Here is a 21415-nt window from a genome sequence, read left to right on the forward strand (position 1 = left end):
CATGTTTTAGCTCACTGTTCTGAGGAGAATTACTGCCTTCCAAAACTCACCTACATGAAATCACCCATCCCCTTTTCATGTATGGGTCAACCAAGCCAAATCTTCTTTTAAAAAATTCATAAAGGCTAGCACCATTCAGGAAAAAGAAGACCCTGGGTAGAAATGAATGAAAACACATGAATCGCGCCTGACTCTGCAGAAGGGATTGTGGTGCTGCAGAGAGAAGCAACCCTACAGAGAAGGAAAATCAATTTTCATTAATGATTTTGAATGTGTCATTGACCTTGGGTTATTTATTCACATGAGGGTTTAGATTTATCTCATGGATATGCCAGATTATTTGAAAGGGTTTTAGTGCCTTTGACATATGCTCAAAGAATCTTCTTTACCCGTATTTCATTTCACATGCAAAACAGTGAAATGCGTGTGTAAAGGCAGGACATTGGTCATTTTTTCTAGTTTATTCATTAATTCAGTCAACTGGTAATTAAAGAGGCTTGCTACTTGCTAGATGCTGTTCTAGGTTCTAGGAATAAAGCTGTGAGCAGAACAGTTCATGGAGCTTACATGGAGCTTAACACAGAGCTTCACATTCTAACAGTGGCAGAGACAGGTGACCAACTAATAAAAAATGAATATGATAGGAATAAAATGGCGCTTCTCCTCTGTGCTGTATCCCCGAAGGCCATAGCCCCAGTCTAATCATGAGAAAAACATCAGACAAACTCCAACAAAGGGGCATCCTACAAAGTACTTGACCATTACTCCTCAACACTGTCAAGGTCATCAAAAACAAAGTTTGAGAAACTGTGACAGCCAAAAGGAGCAGAAGGACACAGGGCAGCTAAGTGTAATGTGGGATCCCGGTGGGATCCTGGAAGAGAAAAGGACATTGGGCAAAAACTAAGGAAGTTTGAATAAACTATGGACTCCTGTTAATTTTAAAAAATGAGGGCTTCCCTGGTGGCGCAGTGGTTGAGAGTCCGCCTGCCGATGCAGGGGACGCGGGTTCGTGCCCCGGTCCGGGAGGATCCCACATGCCGCGGAGCGGCTGGGCCCGTGAGCCATGGCCGCTGAGCCTGCGCGTCCGGAGCCTGTGCTCCGCAACGGGAGAGGCCACAGCAGTGAGAGCCCCGCGTACAGCCAAAAAAAAAAAAAAAAAATGAATACGAACATCATAATTTCAGAGAGTGATGAAAGTTTTAAGGAAAATTAAAAGGAGTGACACCAAAGAGCAGTGGGTTTAGGGAGCACTACTTAGGGAAGACTCCCCGGGGAGGTGATATTGAGAGGCCACTTGAAGGAAGAGATGGCACCCATCTGCAAAGTAGTGAAGGGCATCTGAGCAAGGAACAACAAGGTAGGAATGAGCTAGTATGTTCAAGAAACACAAGAAGGCTTGTGTGACCAGAACCTGGCAAGCAAGTGGGAGAATATTGCAAGAGGAAATTGGAGAGGTTGACAAGTCATGAATGGTCTTCTAGGTTAAACTAAGGAACTTAAATGTTATTCAAGGCCATTGAAAGGCTCTAAGCAGGGAAGTGGCCTGATCTGATTTATCTTTGGAAAATATCACTCCAGCTGCTGTGGAATAGATGCTAAGAATAGGTGGTATGAGTGGCTGCCAGGGGCTGGGGAGCAAAGGAGATGGGGAGTGACTGTGTAATGGGTATGGGGTTTGGTTTGGGGGATGATGATAATGTCCTAGAAGTAGATAGTGGTGATTGATTGCACAATTGGTAATATACTAAAAACCACTGAATTGTATACCTTAAGGTGGTTAAAATGGTGAGTTTTATGTCATGTGAATTTTATCTCACTTTGAAAAAGAATCGATTGCAGAAGTGGGGCGAGCATGAACGCAGGTGATTCAGCTATGAGGCTACTGCTGTTGAACAGGAAAGCAATGGTGGGGGCTTGGATTAGAGTGACAGCCGCAGAGATGGGGAGTAGTGTTTGGATTCAGACCTATTTTGAGTAGGTAGGATTACTTTAGAGGTGATGGGATGAAAGGGGTTATTGAGGGAAATCAAGGGTGATTAGGACCGTAAGAGAGACACTTCTGACTTCTTCTAGTTTATATTAAGACATTCTAATGTGGATTTTATGTGCCGTGTATTAGTATACTTTTGGCTATAAATAATAGAAAACACCAGCTCAATCTCGGTTAAACAGTAGGAAATCTATTAATTCTCATAAGTCCAGTGGCAGTAAGGGCTTCATATTGATACAATCAGCGGCTCAGCATGGAATCAGGGACCCAGGTTCTTAACATCCTTCCACTATGTCCCCTTCAATCTATCAGCTTTGCTCTCCTATGGGCTGTCCTCACGGTTTTAAGGTGGCAACAGCAGTTCCAGGTGTCAAATACAAACAAGACAATGACAAGGGGAAGAAAAGGCATCCTTTCTTATGTGTCTTTCTTAGGAGTAAAGAAAGTAGAAGATCCCCAATGACTTCTCAGCATGCTGCAAGTCTGTGTATTTTATTTTATTTTATTTCTGCCTCATGGAAAACCATTATGTGTTTATTCAAATGGAACTGAGAAACAGAGAGAAAAAATTTGGGGGTGGGAGTAGAGGGAGGAAAGGTATAGAAATTAAAAAGAAGTGGCTTTCATTTGGACCTGTGTGGTGTCTGCTGTGGTACATGCATCTTTCCATGAACAAAAGGAGTCTGGGCTTACAGTTAACGAAGAGACTCGTGTTTTTCTCTCACATCACCATGGTTGCCTTAAACTACCCAAGGTCCATCCCCATTAGCTGGGGATGAGATTTAGTTTCCCCTGAAGTATGTGGCAATAGGAGATGGCCAGGGGTTCCATTAAGAAGGGTGTAGGCATCGGAAAATAGATCTTGGGTCAGCAACCAACTGTGTCTGCCCCACGGTGGGTGAGCAGAACATTTTTGTTTGTTTCAAAAGTTTATTCACTATAAATAGGGAGAGGTGCACAAAACACACAGTACATTATTGTATCACTAGAACTATGTCTGATGAACTTCACTATCCCTATTTATTTCTTAAAACTAGAGAAAATGCATTTGGAGCAGTCCTGAACATTTGACAAAAACTTGAATTTCCTCAAAAGATTTAATAGGACCAGAGAAAAACGGGAAATCAAAAAATGATGCCTAGTAATAATAGTTACAATCATTGACTGTTTCCTGTGTCTAACACTGCTGCATACTTAGCATGTATCATACCATTTAATTCCCAAGACACCTTATAATGAGGTCTCATTACTACATCTTCACTTTACAAGTGAGGAAATGAAGGTTTAGAAAGTGCAAGGCAACTTGCCAATGTCACACAGACAGTAGAACCAGGATTTGAACCCAGACAGTCTGGCTCCAAAGCCTGCATGCCTAATCTCTGAGCTTCCTACACAACATTGTCAATCTAGACTTGAAAGTTTAAACATTAGAGCAATATTTCTAAACCAACAGCCCTGTTTTGAAAACCAAGATGTCCTGCTCTCCTCAAAGAGACTTTGATTTCGATTACTTATCTTCATGTAGGAAATCAAGAGGCATCTTCTTTTCTTTTTCATATATAAAATGGTATTATGAAATCGACTTGCGTTTTCAAACTTTCCCCCTTCCCTGAAATTCTGATATGCTTTCTGTGGGGGACATGCCCTTCTGGAGTGTGAATCACTCCTCTGGAGCATTTGGGGGAGATATCCACAGATTGAGATTCCAAAGAGATTCTGGTCCTGATGGAATGCTGGTCCCGGTGACCTGTACTTGCTGTCCATATACCACTCAAGCAAGCTAGATCATTCCTCAACCCTTCACTTAACTTTAACTGAACCATCTGGTCTTGGGGTCAAAGACCTCCTAGAACTGACTTTTAATTGTGCAAGAGAGGGCAAACCACTAATCCTCTCATTTCTTAAGTAGAGAAAACACATGATAGTTAACATCTCCAAAGGATATGTGGAGCTAATAATAGTCAAGTACAATTTGGAAAGGAGCCTTTTTATTTCTCAGAAGATCATCCTCAAGGGAGAGAAAATACATTTCTATTTCCTCCAAGAAGGCAGGTGAGGCTTAAAGAGTACTTTTGCTTTCTCCTTCTTTCTCTGTTTGCATAATTATTTCTCCAGGGCAGGGACCATATTGCTAACAGTCAGCACTTGTGTAGAATTAAATCATAAATACAATAGATAAGACGTGCAGCATTAGACTGGGAGTCCCCCCCACCCCGCCCAGCTCATCACGTGGACTACAGGACTGACCCCTGCCTTGAGATCAGCGATTTATCTGTGTCCCAGTTAAAGATCATTCAGAATTGCCATCCAGGCTGCAAATGCTAAATGGGGCAATAAATATTAATACCATGGCTGCCACTTGGCCTGCACAGATGGAGACTCAGCACAGCCCACTCTCAGCACAGGCAGAGATGATGTCACTGCAGCCACACATCGGAAAGATGATGTCACTGCAGCCACACATCGGAAACCCGGTGTCATCATTTCTCCCCTTCAGGTCTGTGGATGACCGTCAGCTGTGTAGGGCTTTGAGTGGAGCCTGTGTGCTAATAAGAGAACTTGGCCAATTTTTTAAAAATTATGCTGGTATTTGGAGATCAAGTTCTTGCTTCTGACGGTACTATACTACACAGGATGTTATTGCCTTATTCTATCCCTTTTACTATTATGTGTAAGTTGGCACCATGGAGAATTAAATGAGTTTATATATAACAGTGCTTCAAATACTACTTGGCACATTTATGCATGTAAGTACTATGGAAGTATTAGCTGTTGCTCTTGTTGTTAGACCAAGGGCCTGAAAGGCAATGCAAGACTCTCCACCTAACATCTCTGAGGGCTGTCCGTCCGTGGAGGCTATTCACATTCTCTCTTGGATGTTGGCTGTTGTCAGGACCCATCTATTACTTCCTTCAGCTCTCTCCTGAGATAAGCGGTGGCGTAATGGGAGCTTTGGAAGAATGATATTTACCAAGCTTTGGCTACTTGAGATAAAATTTGCTGTAATATCCCCCTTTCCCTTCTGAGGAAAGGCAGCCCTGCTGTTTACTTCCTTGGTCCGTCTCTCATATTGGCAGGGAATCATGGGAATTTCCGCAGTTGGCTTTGTGGAAATGTTCCAGCTTTAATGTTTGTCAAACGAACCCCATAGGATGAAGACTGCTAGACTCTGCATAGTAGCACGAGCTATAGAGACACCTCAGCTGGTATGAGTCCAGACTCCTTGGCCACATTGTGACCTCGGGCATATAGCTTAACCTCTTCTAGCATCAGGTTTATTGTCTGTTTAGCCATAGGAAATTGAGAGAATAAAAATTTATAGGATTGGGGTGAGATTTAGGAGTAATGTGTATGATACACATAGGGCACTGACTTGGCAAATCATTTGGTGCTCGATAAATGGTAGGTATTGTTTTTGCATAAACTTTGCAGTGTTTATACCAGGGAACATTGCTTCTGTTGGGTTTCTAAAAGCTCTGCATTCAGAATTATACACACACACAAACACACATGCATACAGTATCACAGCTAGATTAAAATATGCACAGGAAAAAAGTAAAAAAAAAAAAATCAAGATGTTCGTAGTCACTATTTGGGGGTGAATTACTTGTACAATGAAAGAATAAAACAAACTGTATAAGAAATGACTGCAAGTCATATTCATTTTAATCACCCTAGTGATTCTTTTTTTTTTTTTTTTTTTTGCGGCATGCGGGCCTCTCACTGTTGTGGCCTCTCCCGTTGCGGAGCACAAGCTCCGGACGCGCAGGCTCAGCGGCCATGGCTCATGGGCCCAGCCGCTCTGCAGCATGTGGGATCTTCCCAGACCGGGGCACGAACCCGTGTCCCCTGCATCGGCAGGCGGACTCTCAACCACTGCGCCACCAGGGAAGCCCCCTAGTGATTCTTGATGAGTATATTCTCCTATGTTCCCCTCTTCTTACCAGATGTGAGCATGATTAGGACTCTGTGTGAAGTATTTTATACCTTTGCCTTTTTAAAAATTTATTTATTTAATTTATTTATTTTTGGCTGTATTGGGACTCTGTTGCTGCGCACGGGCTTTCTCTAGTTGCGGCGAGTGTGGGCTACTGTTCGTTGTGGTGCATGGGGCTTCTCATTGCAGTGTTTTCTCTTGTTGTGGAGCACCGGCTCTAGGCGTGCAGGCTTCAGTAGTTGTGGCACATGGGTTCAGTAGTTGTGGCTCGCGGGCTCTAGAACGCAGGCTCAGTAGTTGTGGCGCACAGACTTAGTTGCTCTGTGGCATGTGGCATCTTCCCTGACCAGGGCTCGAACCCGTGTCCCCTGCATTGGCAGGCAGATTCTTAACCACTGCGCCACCAGGGAAGCCCTACCTTTGCTTTTAATATCTTTATATTCATATATATTTGCCTAAAGAAAATATATAGTATTGTTTTATGTGTTAGCTTTAAAAATGGTATTCTCCCATATGTGTCTTCTGTAATTGGCTTTTTCATACAATACTATGTTTTTGAAATCTCATCATGCTGCTACATATGAATGTACTAATTCCTTTTAACTGCTTTGTTTCATTATATGACTTTACCATGTGTACTTATTATTCCACTTTTGATGGACATTTAGTCCGTCCTCATTTTTCACTCGTCCAAGCAATACTGCAGTGAATCCTTGTATGTCTCTCTCCTTTGCACATGGGTGTTTCTTTAGAGGAAACACCTAGAATCTCTTGGAAAATTGTGCATCTATTTAGCCATCATAGATGCTATCAGCTACCCTTCAGAATGACTGTCCCTCTTCTCTAACCCTCTACCAAAAGTGAATTTTATCAAATTTTAGAGTGTTTTCCAATCTGATCAAAAAATCGCACCCCATAGGGGTTTCTTTCCTTTTTCTTTTGGAGTAATTGTAGATTCACAGCAAGTTGCAAAGATAGTTCAGAGAGGTTTGTGTACCCCTTACCCAGTATCTCCCAATGTCTCATGTAAGTACAGTATCATATCAGACCTAGAAATTGACATTGATATAAAGTGTGTATAGTCTGTGTCACTTACCACATGTATGGATTCATGTAACCAATACCACAACCAAGGTACAGAGCTAGTCCATCACCACAAAGATCTCCCTCCTGCTGCCCTAACCCCTGACAACTCCTAATCTGTTCTCTACCTCTGTCATTATGTGTCATTTTGAAAATGTGATATAAATGCAATCATGCAGTATATGACCTTCAGAGATTGGCTTTTTTCAGTCAATGTAAAGCCCTTGAGATCCATTCAAGTTATTGCTTTCATCAGTTATTTGTTCCTTTGTATTGCTGAGTGGTATCCCATGATGAGGATTCCCTGTTTGTTTACTCATTCATCGGCCACAGGACATTTTGGTTGCTTCCAGTTTGGGGCTATCACCAGTAAAGCTGCCTTTTAACACCACATATAGGTTTCTGGGTGGACACAAGTTTTCACTCCTCTGGGATCAATGCCCAGAGTGCAATTGCTGGGTCGTATGGTAAGTGTTCAGCTTTTTAAGAAGCTGCCCAACTCCTTTCCAGAGTGGTTGTACCATTTTACATTCCCTCCAGCAACATCAGACAGATCCATTTCCTCCACATTCTCACCACCTGGTGTTGTCACTAAGTGTTATTTTAGCTTTTCTAATTGGTGTGTAGGAATATTGCTTTGTGGTCTTAATTTGCATTTCTCTGAAGCCAGGTATGTTAAATGTGTGCTTATTTTCCATCTGTATATCCACTTCAATGAAGCGTCTGTTCATATATTTTGCACATTTTCTAGTTGGATTGTTTTTTGTACAGTTGAGGTTTGAGTGTTCTCTAAATATTCTCGATATGAGTCCTCATCTGGGGGTGGAAGTTCAGGATCCCCAAGTGTCCCAATGATGGGGAGGTGGGCATCCCATCATCACCAGATGGGGATGAAAGCCTGACCCCTCACTTCCTTTTCTGACACCACCCAAACTTGGGGAGGAGCTGTGGGGTCCAGAGGGGTGCTCATTATGCCTCATCTAGAGTGGAAACTTAAGCTCCCTGCTGAGCCTTTCCTGGCGGTGTGAGGGCAGGGCCACAGTGTTGCCTGTGGAATCCAGCTGAGGTAGAGCAGTTACTGTCTAAAAGTGTTCTGTGTCTCCAGGATGCCCCTTTCCTGGCTTCTGACCAGAGAGAGCAGGCTCTTCTTGGGCTTTTTTTTGGTCTGTGCCTGTTGGTATTTCCTGAGTGCCCACTTCTCCAGCCCCCAGTCTGGGATGTATGAGGCAAAAAGAAAACCCAGGGGACTCAATGCCCTGTTGGTTCTTGGGTTCCAGGGTCTCTAGCTGGTCTCCCTTCTTCTCGTTACCTTTCAGAGTCTTCTTATATCATTTTATATATAATACCCAGGGTTCTTATCTGTACTCAGCAGGAGGACTAGAGAAAAGCACTTCTAGAAGTGCTTTATACTTTCCAGAAGCAGAATGCAAACCCCGTTGTTTAAATTTGCATTTTTGTTATTAGTGAGGTTGATTATCATTTCATCCATTCACTGGACATTTGCCTTTCCCTCTTCTAGATTTCCCTGCCTCTTCACACACCCTTTGCCTATTCTCCTATTAGCTGGATTATATTTTTCTTAGTGATTTGTCAGAGTTCTTTATATAGCCTGAATAAAATTCCTTTGTCAGTTTATATATGTTGCATGTATTCTCAAAATCTGTTACTTGTCTTTATCTTTGTTTATAATGCTTTTGTCATGCAGAGACCTTTAAATAATGCAGTCAGCATGCTATCTTTTAATAACAAAAAATGTGGGAACTGCATAAATAAGCATTGATGGGAAGGTGACATCCCATGTAACTGTTAAAAAGAATGTTCCGCTCTAAGTCAAGAAAGATCCAGATCTAACTTAGATCTCTTGTTTTATAGATTTCCTGTCCTCTTTCAGTACTTTGAGAGTATAAAACATTAGTAACAAAAAGTATTCCTGTTCCCTCTATTGTCTTCCTCAAGAATGATTTCTCCATTTGCCTTTCAAAGCTATGCTAATTCCTTCCCTTTTTTGCTGTAGTCATTGCATAGCTGTGATGCCATTTCTTTTTATCTTACCCTTGTTTGATGGTTAGAGCTCTATCCAGATCTTTTACTAGCTCAAATAAAATGTATTATACATGTATTACATATATATATACATACACGCATATATGTATTGTATATATATGTATGTGTATATATAATACACATGTGTATTGTATATATATTACATATGTATGTATATATTGTATATGGATTTTCCCTGACACCTTCCCCATCTCTTACCTCTGTGTGTGTTCTGATAGCTTGTCTTCCACCTTCTGCTTTTCTGGGGCAAGGAAAAGGAATGAATCTAGGATCGTGTTTAATTGTGGTTGGTGAATTTGATCTCTGGTTCAGCTCTCTTCTCTGGAATTGTGTTAAGAGTTCCGCCTAGAGAGGGGCCCTCAAATTTTCAATTATTCCCCCAATTCAAGCTGTGCTACCAGCCATTTCTTCTGTTGGAGACAATCTTCCCTAGTTTAAAAAAATTCTCCTGGCTCACCTGCCTCTCCCCAGCTGGGAATGCACTCAGCTTGAGTGGAATAAAATAAAAGTAAGGGATTTTGAAATGCTGGGCCCTTATTCCACCCTGAGGGCTTCCTATGCGTTCCCTTGGACCATCACCATCTTCAGTGGCTTTTGTTTTGTTTCTTTTCTCTTCCTGTTCTGCTGAAAGCCTTACTTGTGGTTGCAAAATTTTAACTTTTGGAGATTTTTCCACAGAATTTCCCCTGCTTTCCTTCCAGTCAGTGAAAGAGAAAGCAGTGAGACATGGTTTTTTCTTCAGTGTCGGGTATGATTTATCCAGGATGTCAGGGAACTCCTCGGGAAAGGCATGCTTCATCTTCACCCCCCGTGGCATGTCCCACTCCCAAAATGGAAGGAGGATGGGGGTGGGCAAGATTAATGAGACTTCTCTGAATTTTGTCTGTGCCTCATCGCCACAGAAATCTCTCTGGAGGAGTTTTTGGGTTTTTTTGTTTTTGTTTTTTATGGTACGTGGGCCTCTCACTGTTGTGGCCTCTCCCGTTGCGGCGCACAGGCTCCGGACGCGCAGGCTCAGCGGCCATGGCTCACGGGCCCAGCCGCTCCGCGAAATGTGGGATCTTCCCGGACCGGGGCACGAACCCGCGTCCCCTGCACCGGCAGGTGGACTCTCAACCACTGCGCCACCAGGGAAGCCCTGGAGGAGTTTTATATTGGGCCAGGCGTCAATTTTCTGAGTCTTCCATTTTGAGACACTTTCCAGTGTCAGAGCACTGCTCTTACATCATTCATCGGTTTTATTTATTTATTGCTCATCCCATTTCATTAGGTTCATGATTGAGAGGATATCATAATTTTGTTGTATCTACTTTGCCATCTCTCCCCAAAAGTTGCCCAAATGAAAATAAAAATGCCACTTTCAATTCCTTGTGTCTGATGTTGCTTGTGTGTTACTAAGAGAAAGAATACTTGCTTTTGTTGAATGACAGCTAAGTTTTTTCCATGAACTACAACCTTATAAACTAAAAACACAGTTAAAGTAATGAATAATGAACAAGTATGAAAATCCATGTTAGCGTCAATTTTTCTTTGCTTCTTTCAGAAATCTTTTTCTCAAATTCTCTTACAAGTTAATTATTCTCATTACATATGAATTGAGATGCCAATTATTTTTCTTTCTTTCTTTCCTTCTTCCCTTCCTTCCTTCCTTTCTTCCTTTTTCTTCTCCCCTCCTCTCTTTATGATCAGTTAAATTTCCCATGACTTCCAAGGGAACTCTTCACCCCTCTAGGATGTTCCTCTAACCTGCCTCTGCTGGGAAGTATGCCTTTTTCTAGACATTTCTAGAAATTGAAAATTAAAGGTATAAACTTATTTCTTCCCTCAATTTTAACAGCGATTGCCTTTTATGTGCCTTCTTTCCCGACAGCGCATAGAGAAGTCTCCAACTGTAGCATTTCCCAAATCACTTGCTTGCACCATCTCCTTTAGAAGGAGAACTGACTTCTAAAGGTGCAGAAGGAGGAGAGGGTGGCTGTTTCCAGGACATACTTGGTTTAACCCAACTGAGCTGCTTGGTCTTACCAACATTCCATGTTCATTCTCTCCTCTGCAGTTTTAAAACAGCAGACACTATGCCCAGTATGCTGTGACCTAAGTCCCATTCCCTCCCCTGTTTGACTTCTGCTGGTCCTTAAGCTATCAGTTTAGATATGGTTTGATATGATTTCTCTGGGAAGCCTTTCCTACTCCCCAGAACTGGATTGGGGGCCCCTTATGTGAGTCCACTCCCATGACACACTGTCTGCATCCCTGATTTGCATCGATCACTCTGAATGGTGATCGCCTCCGTCTTTTTATTTCCTATTGGACAACAAGTCCAGGAGCAAAGACAGTAAGCACCCTGCTCAGTACTTGGCACGCAATTGCCTCTCAATGAATATGTGTGTCGTGGCTACATTTTTTAAAACTTAATAACATTTTGAAAGTTTTTAAAGTGCTTTGAAGTCCAAAAACAGTGTACAGTTGCCAACTTGTTTCTCGTCATCCCATCCTTTGTGGTTTATTGGAAGGGGGGCGTGCATGCATTCATTTCACAAAACTGTGATCAAGTAGACCAAATTTTAATGGAGTTTGGTAAAGCACCAGAGCGAAGTCACATGTTGAACCGGCTGAGAAGCCGCAGGTTTCATCACACTATTATTAATGGCTTTTAATTTATTTATTTATTTTATCATTACTGTGTCACCATTCCACCCTTTGCAGATTTCATCAAAGGCACAATCTCTGCCCTGAGGCTTTGGGTTTTCTCATTCCACTGCCTGAAGTCACCCATCTGTGAAGCAAGGGCAATAGGCACCTACCTCATAAGGGTGCTGAAAATTAATTAGGCAGTGGCCAGCTGTCTTCAATACTGAAAACATCGTGTAAGTGCACGTGTTCCCCGTCTCTTTAAATTACACCCCATGTGCGAGCGAGGTGGCTGAGACCTCGGAGCATTTGGATTTGCAAAAGGGCTTTGAATGCGGTACAAAGCTTGTTGTCTCAATGTAACGTATCAATCGGAGGCATTAAAATGTCAGCACCTTTTCAGGGATTTTGTTCATTAAAACGGCTGCAAAAGAGTCCTTGGGCTGAGTGAATGTAGGCCAAGTCACAGTCTAAGCAAACAGGAGTCTCCGGAGAGCTTCAGGAGTGTGTGAAGCGAGAGTTTTCAATGGCGGGTGAAGCGGGGCTCAGGGGCTCGGGGAGAAAGTTGGATTTGCCCGGCACTCCCGCCCCCCAGCGCTGCAGTAGATCAACTTGACACTTCCCGGCTCTAATTTCCTTCCTCCTAGTTTTGATTTCGCGGCATTCCCAATTATGCAGCTGCCAGGAAAGGAAGCAGTGGAATTGCAATATAGAAAAAACCAGGCCACTTCTTTTTTCGGATTAGACATTTCTGCGCAGAGTCAACAGGTCACGCCTTCTGCCGGTTCCGAGATGCTTCCAGGACGACCCAGCACAGTAACCGGGCTGCATCTTCTGGTCGGCTCCACTCTTTCCTCAATGGCCACGCGGGTTCTCTGTGGCCTGGGGCATCATCTATAATAGGCCATTTTATTTGGTAAATATTTTCCTACTTACTGAAGCGTGCTCATTATTAATGACCAGAAAGGGAACTCCTGCCTCCTGTGGCAGAAGTTGATACATTCTCTTTGTATACTTGCTGTGTATAGTTAGCCATGTGGTCCTTCAGCTAAAATAAATTGCCTTCTTCCCATAAGAGGCTCCCACAGTGTCACGGGAGAACGAGAGGGAAATTGGCCGCTGAGACTAATCTCTTAGCTAACACGATGGACGGATCCAGAAACTGAAGGCAGATGGCGAGTTCGAGATGAATAGTATTTTTTAATGGCTTCAGAATATCTCTGTCTGTAAACGGCTTTGCTGAATGACAACATGTAGGGCAATTTAATTTATCTGTTGCTGCGTTGTCAGACCTTCTGAGAACTGTTCTCCCATTTGTCTGTTAGGAAAAAAACCGATCTCCTTTCAAAGGGGGAAATAGAGGATGCTACAATTTAAAAGGCCAGTAGAGAGGAAGGGTTAGAAGAAAGCACTGCAATTATTTACAAATAGATGACAAGGATCCTTCCACACCAACAGTCTCTTGCATTTTGGCATTTGAAGATAGCAACTCCATGTTGAGATTTAATGGCAGAAGTTGAGCTCTGAACTCTGAAATGAACTAGGCCCAAGGTCTAGGAGAAAAGGTCATGATAAAGACAGCACACCCTGTCTGTCTCCAATGACTAAGAATTCACATTCTACTGATGAGATTAACCCTTCATCATCCAAGCATGTGATTTGAGAGATGCTACTAATGAGAACACAGCTTGTCTGTATGCTGTTCGGAAAGAAGGTGTATAAAAGGTAATCAGTGGTAAAATTGAGGGAAGAAATAAGTTCATACCTCTAAGTTTCAATTTCTAGAAATGTTTAGAAAAAGGCGTATTTCCCATAAGAAGCAGTTTTGGGTTTTGTTTTTGTTTTCCTTTGCGGTACGCGGGCCTCTCACTGCTGTGGCCTCTCCCGTTGCGGAGCACAAGCTCCGGACGCGCAGGCCCAGCGGCCTATGGCTCACGGCCCAGCCGCTCCGTGGCATGTGGGATCTTCCCGGACCAGGGCACGAACCCGTGTCCCCTGCATCGGCAGGCGGACTCTCAACCACTGCGCCACCAGGGAAGCCCCAAGAAGCAGTTTTAAAGGAGCATCTTAGAGCGGTGAATAGAAAATAACTAGCATTTGTTACAAGTTAGCAGATATACTCACCCTGAAATTAAAGGATGAGAGTTAAACAGAGGGGAAGTTATATGGGAACAATAATTTTATGGTAAGAACAAAGTCATAGACACAGAGGAAGTTAGACCATGGTCAGCTTTTCCCTGTCTTTTCTGATGTTGGAAGTGAAATGATGCAGAAAGCTGTTCTTCCTTCTTCTGTGTTGCATCAGGCCTTCAAAACATACAGGTGCTAGTAATTAGTGACCACTTGCAATTGATGTTGTAGTTTTAATAAAGCATTATATTTGGATTGGGATCATTTACCCTCTCTCTCAAATCTGAAGATAAGCCTGGCTTGTTTATTCACATTCTTCATTCACTTTACAGATATTTCTTGATTTCCTGCAATGTTCAAGGCTTTACAAGCCCCCAATTGGGTCAAGAGTCCTTATTTGTACAGTGAGATAAAATATTTGAAATCGAGACTCTCTCCAAAGTTCCAAATTATAAGCTTGGTGCCAGGAGCTGAAAGGAAAAACTAAAAAGCTCTTCAAGGCGTTGCATACACAGGAATTAAATAATTACAAAAATAACTACAGCAGAAGGTGCTCTCAGACAGGCACGCCCAAGAAGGCACAAACTAAGCCGTGTGGTTGCCCTATATGCAGAGTCCCAGGCCCATCACATACAAATCACGTGACCCTCGGTAGGTGGCTGGGTCTCAGGGAGGCCTGGTCTCCACTGTAGAGTGGGGATAATAATAGCTAGTTAACAGATGTGCTGTGAGCATATAAGGCCTTGGAACACATGAGCTGTTCAAACAAAGCGTTGAAAATGCATTGTGGATTTAAAAGAAGGAGCGACATTAGAGTGGAGAGAGGTGGACCGAGACAGGATCCGTGTTTTAAGGTGGTGTTTGAGGTGTCTGAGGGGTGAGCTTTCCACAGGGGGACGACGTGCTGAGAGGAGGAGCTGCGTGTGCAGAGAGGAGTCACTGCTTCTAGTGTCCCGGCGTCATTTAGGGCATCCTGGGGACGAACACCTACTCGGCTGAGAGCAGGTGGAAGGATAAAGAAAAGAGAGCCAAGGACACAACATGGGCAATGCTGGTGGGTAAGAGGAGGAAGTACAGGGGGCAAGAACAGAATGTAGTCTGAGAGTTAGAGGGAAACCGGAAGAGAACAGCATCACAGATGCTGAGAGACGAAAGAATGTCAGTGGGAGCAGTGGTGTCCAGTGTTTCAGTGAGCCAGACAAGGAAAACCAAGGAGACCAGTAAATCGGGTGGGTAAGTGGCCAGTGGTAGTCTTCAATGGTGATTCTGTAACGAAACGACACCTGTGTTGCTATGCCCGCGTCTCTTACAGAGGTTGGCTTTGTTGCCTTGTATTGGGAAGGGCTTGGCCTTTTCTGGCCATGGGTCAGGGCCCTCCCCATGCCTCATGAATGGGATGGATGTTGCAGTGTCAGGAAAGCCGGTTGTCCAGGGAGGACATTGCAGATAAGAAGGCAGGCGGGAGAGAGAACTCCTAGACCTCTGTGGGTCTCACTTCCTTGAGTCTGGACTCTAACAGGAGTTTAAGAAGGGCCTGAAGAAACTTCTAGAGAGAGGAAAATGCCCTCTGCACACAGAACTAGCAGAGAGGCATCCTCAAGCTAGAATCTATGAGGAGGCCCTACAGAGTGGGGCAGATCATTTGGCTTCAGGTGATTCCTTCAGTCTGTTTACCCCAGATCTTCGTCCTGTCTTGTTTAGAGGTTTCTGACTGGTCTTAGTTGTGCTGGGGGGAAGAAGTATGGTCTGACCTGATCTGGACTGAGAGCAACCGCAGAGGGGAGTCGGGGTCCAGGGGAGGCCAGAGGGTAAGATGAGGAAACAGGGGAGGTGGGTTTAGAGGTGAAGAGAGGGCGGGGGCTGTGGCGGGTTCCCGGCTTCCTCCCGTCATTGGCATATTGCAGACGTTGATCTGGCGTGAGGGGAGCGGTGCGGGGATGGGGGACTCATCGCTAGCAAGGCCCCGCCCACGTCCTTTGGGAGCCTGAGAAAATAATCGGGTTTAGGGCCTTTGCTCCAGCAGCGTGGAGGTGTCTGCAGGTAGGGGAGGGTCTGTGTGAGGCAGAGAGGGGTGCTGGAGGGGCAGGGGGCGTGGAGGGCTCAGGTGGTCAGGCAGCCTTGAAAATTCCTCTGCTGCAGCACAAAGAAAGACACTCCCAGGGAGAAAACGGGTGGTTTTTTGAGGGAGAGAAAAAGGAAGACGCTTCAGACGGCCTTGGCCCTAGAAATTGAGATCCGCACAGGGAAACAGCTCAGGGTGGAGGGCCTGCGGGGGCATTTTGGAAAAGGTAGGAAGGAAACAGATGCCACGTAGTCCTGAAGGCTGGCTCACCAGTCACCGTGTGGTGACAGCTGCCAGACGGCAGGTGTTAGGTCTTAAAGGGGGGATATCATTGGCCTCTGACATGCCCGCTGGCTGAGCTACCCAAGCCCCAGGGCGACTGTCTTCAGGTTGTGGCCTAGAAAACTGCAGATTAGACACAGTCACACCTGTGACATAGTCACACCTAGCGAAGCACATGCAGGTTGCTGCCTGGACTGCCCCTTACCTGTTTCTCTCTCTAACAAACTTCTATTCAACCTCGACGCTTCAGCTCCATGGTCAGCGACACCTTCCTGAACTTCCCAGGCAGAACTAGTTTTCTTTCTTTGCTCCCTCCCGCCCACTTGTATCTGTAATTCCTGCCATTGTTGTAACGTTGGCAGGACTGTGTGGTCCACCCCCAGACTGTGAGCTCCCTGAGGGCAGGGGCTATATCTTTTCACCTTCGTGCGCAGGGTTTGGCGTGGCCCACACTCCACAGCCCAGGCTTCCATCCAACACACAGCAACACAAACGGCCAGGAGCTCCAGCCTCCCATGAGCACTGCTCCACGGGCGCTCACTTTTCTCGTTCGCGTTCACCTTCATTCCCACGTAAACCACCCAAACAACAGTTCTTCTCAGCCTCCTTACGGTGCAGCCAGCTGTCCTGCACATGCCAATTGGGTATCAGTCACAACTTTTAACAGGGCTTTATTTGGAGCTGATAAGGGAGCAAGTGATCTACGGAAATAATCGATGAAGGAAGATAGATTTCCCTTTGATTTGGGAATCCTTTGTTTCATCACACCCTAAATTTAATCTGAGAGAGAGAGAGAGAGAGAGAGGGAGACTATGAATGAGATCACGTGTGTGAGCTATAAGCACGTGCTCATCAAAGTATGATTCAGGCCAGCAGCACCATGTCTCCTGGGAGCTCATCGGACATGCAGAACCTCAGGCTTACCCAGACCTGCTGAGGCAAAATCTGCCTTTTCACCAGATCTCCTGCCGATTCACAAGCACATTCAGAAGGATGTCTTGCCATTTTCAACAACATGAACGGACCTTGAGGACATTATGCTAAGTGAGAGGAGTCAGACAGAGAAAGACAAAGACTGTATGATCTCACTCATATGTGGAATCTAAAAAAGCCAAACTTGTAAAAACCAGAGAGTCAATGGTGGTACCAGGGGATGGAGGTGGGAGGATAGGACAGATGTTGTTTAAGGGAACAAACTTGCAACCTGTAGTAAATGAGCCCTAGAGATCTAATCTGCAGCATGGTGAGTACAGGCAATATTGTCGTACAATCAGCAAACTTGCTGAGACTAGAACAATTATTCCAACCACTAAAAAGAAATGACAATTATGTAACATGAGACAGGTGCTAATTATCACTACAGTGGCACTCATATTACAATATATAAAAGTATCAAATTAACATGTTGTATACATTAAATTTACATAATGGTATACGCCAAATGTATTTTAATGGAAAAAAAACTAGGAAGCACCATCAGTGGTGAAGAACTGATACGAGTAACTTACTATTATAGGAGATGCAGCCAGACAATTATTGTTTCTTTTTTTAAAGTGATGGACCCACTAAATTTACTTTGTGTCTCAATAAAGGTCATGAGGAGTGGTTTGAAAAACAGTACATTAGGGCTTCCCTGGTAGCGCAGTGGTTGAGGGTCCGCCTGCCGATGCAGGGGACATGGGTTCGTGCCCCGGTCCGGGAAGATCCCACATGCCGCGGAGCGGCTGGGCCCGTGAGCCATGGCCGCTGAGCCTGCGCGTCCGGAGCCTGTGCTCCGCAACGGGAGAGGCCACAGCAGTGAGAGGCTCGCGTACCGCAAAAAACCACTTCGTTAGTTCATCTGCTTTTCCGAGCTTGACCCATAGATTGTAAAGTTCCCATTGATGCTTTTAGGGCTTCTCAGACCTTCCAACCACCCCCAATGGCAGTAGACAACCACCACTGTGCACCCCCGGTTGTCTGGGGTGTGAGAAGAAACCACTGAAAGCTTGAAACTTTGTTTGAAGTGTTTTGTTTTGTTTTGAAACTTTACAGAAATTTTACGTACAGATTTGATTTGTAATATCTGTTTGCTTTGGCATAAAAACATGTTTTTTATTGTGGAAATTTTCAAACACACAAAATAGATTAGTATGGTGAATCCCCTCTTATCATCACCCTGCTCTAAAAATTATCAATGTTCTGTCCTTCTCTTTCACCTTTCTGTGTCCTCCAACACACACAGATAGAGACAGACAGACAGACACACACACACACACAAAGTTTTTGCTGGAGTTTTTTCAAAACAACTTCCAGACAGCACGTTATTTCACCTCAAAATTCTCTAATGGGTGAGGACTTTTTAAAAATTAAACTTCAATATCATTGCCACACCTAACAGAATTACCAGTAACTCTTCAGTATCATCTCGTTCTCAGTCAGTCTTCAATTTTCCCTAGTTGTCTCAAAAAATGTCTTTTTATGATGGAATAGTCTGAATCGGATCATAAAAATACCCACATATTGCATGCGGTTGACGGCTCCCTTAAGGGAGTGCCCCCACTTTTCGTCTATTTTTAATGCTGTTTATTTGTGGTAGAAACTGAGTAATCTTTCCTAGACGTCTTCCTTAATTAGGTACTTGGCTAATTGTAACCCCTGGTGTCATTTAACATGTTCCTCTGTCCTCCACACTTTTAAAACCTGCTTGGTAGGGGACTGATTCACATCAGGCTTAACTTTTGGCGGGCAGTGCCAAATGCTAAAGCGTGCAGTCCTGCACTTTCATCCTATCAGGGGTGCTTGCCCCACGCTGGGGGCTACTAAGATTGGCCAGTGGGTTGAGGGGGTTTCAGTCTGATCCATCAATTATAAAATTCCCGTCAACATTTTACCTGATAGTTTGGGGGCCACTGAGATTTGTTGCCTGGAGCCGTAATTTCACCAGGGTAACAAATGGTGATTTGCTAATTCTGTCATTTCTTCCACCTTTATTAGCTATAATATAAAAAATAACTTTCCCTCATCAGCTATTTGCCTACCCTGAAATACCCTAAGAGTAAAATAAGATAAATGCTTTATTCTTTCCCTTTATTAACCAATTTTCAAAATGAGTAGTTACCCTCACAAGATTGTTTACAGCCCCATTTTACAGAAAAGGAAACTGAGTCAGTGAGAGGTTACATGACATTCCCAAGATCGCACAGCTAGTAGAGGACAGAGCAGCAATTCGGATTTTAGTCAGAAAGACTGCAGAGTCCCTTTAACTCTCTTGACTTTCCACTTCATATTTATAAACATGTTAAAATGTTAGTACAATAGATTCATAAGTAGGAATTACTTTCTTGCTTAAGAAAACTTATCCTTATTGACTTAGATACCCCTCCACAATGAGATATCACCTTACACTTGTCAGGATGGCTATTATCAAAAACAAAGACAAAAAGCAAAAAACAAACAAACAAAAACAAAAGACAAGTATTGGCAAAGACTTGAAGAAACTGAAACCCTTGAACACTGTTGGCAGAAATTTTAAATGGTGTAGTGTGTATAGAAAATAATATGGAGGTTCCTCAAAAAATTAAAAATGAAACTACCATATGATCCAGCAATCCCACTTCTGGGTGTTTATCCAAAGAATTGAAATCAGAATCTCAAAGAGATATTATCCTTCCCATGTTCATTGTAGCACTATTCATGGTAGCTAAGATGTGGAAACAATGTAACTGGCCATCAGTGGATAGATAAAGAAAATGTGATATATACACACCATGGGATTTTACTTAGCTTTAAAAAAGAAGGAACTCCTAGAATATATGACAACATGCATGAACTTTGATAACACTATTAAGTGAAATAAGTCAGTCACAGAGGACAAATACTGCATGATTCCACTCAGATGAAGTATTTAAAATAGTCAAACTCATTGAAGCAAAGAATAGAATCATGGTTACCAGGGGCTGTGGAGAAGGGGAGATGGGGAGCTGCTAATCAGCAGGTATAAAATGTCAGTCATGAAAGAGAAATAATTTCTAGAGATCTGCTGTACAACACTGTGCCTGTAGATAACAATATTGTACACTTCAAAATCTGATAAGAGGGTATATCTGATGTTGAATGTTCTTACTGCAATAACACTTAAAAGAAAAGAGAAAAAGAGAAATAAATTTCCCTGTCATTTGGAGAGAAAGAAACCTGAATGGAAGACTAAATATAAAGAATGATTTTCTTCTCCATCAAACTTTGGAAAAGTATCAAGTGCATTGTTACTACTATTAACGAAATATCTGTGCAAATGACCCTGAAGAACGTTTCACTACCATGAACTGTAAGCTCGCGGCTTTTTCAGATGACTTCTAATTAACTAGTATCACTCACATCAGCAAAAGGCTTCCTCCAAACTTCCACATAACAAAGAATTGTCTAGAGAAGTAGCTAGTCAGAAGGATGGGGATGGGGGTTATCACCTGAAATACAGATATTCGATGGTTAAATAGACGTTAGAAAATGAGATGCTGAAAATGCTCGTGTGGCTGAGTATTCACAAAGTAAAGAGGTTGACGAGGAAACAGTTTGGAAAGCTGCAGGTTATAGAGCCCAAGGGATGAAAGAAACAAAGGTTGATGAGGAAGCAGTTTGGGAAGCTGCAGGTTATAGAGCCCAAGGAACGAAAGAAACAATACTCATTTAAAATACAAAAATATTGCTAGATGCAAAACAACTTCTGCAACTCCACTCCTTTCTGCCTTTCGTGGTTTATTTCTTGGTACTCCCTTGTGGACGCTGCCCTTTGCCTGCGGAAGGACTCTGCTTTCACCACAGCATAAGCTCCGTGGGGCAGAGATATGGGTCTATGTTGTTCACCACTGTCGCCCCGGTACTAAAACAGTGTCTGGCACACAGTAGGCACTCAGGATATTTTTCTTGAACAAATCTATAACCTTTCCTATGAAAGCCCTATAGTTTCAAGGTCAAACTCAACTCAAGCCCATTTCTTTCAAGAAACTGTAATTCCTCCATCTGATAACATTATTAATTGCTCTATTACATCAATACTTTGTACCTTGTTTTAGTTTTTCTTTAATTCATAGATTTCTTTGCCACTGGATAATTAGTCCCTGCTAGTTTTTCCAAAGATATAATCCAAGGATGTGTTGCATCAATTCTACTCATGGTGCTTAATTTTAAAAGTTGTATGCTAGGCTTTGCCCCAGACCTACAAAATCAGAATTTCTGGAGGTGGAACCCAGGACTC

Source organism: Leucopleurus acutus, assembly GCF_964270905.1.
Source record: "Leucopleurus acutus genome assembly, chromosome: 13".
In the NCBI taxonomy this organism is placed as follows: Eukaryota; Metazoa; Chordata; class Mammalia; order Artiodactyla; family Delphinidae; genus Leucopleurus; species Leucopleurus acutus.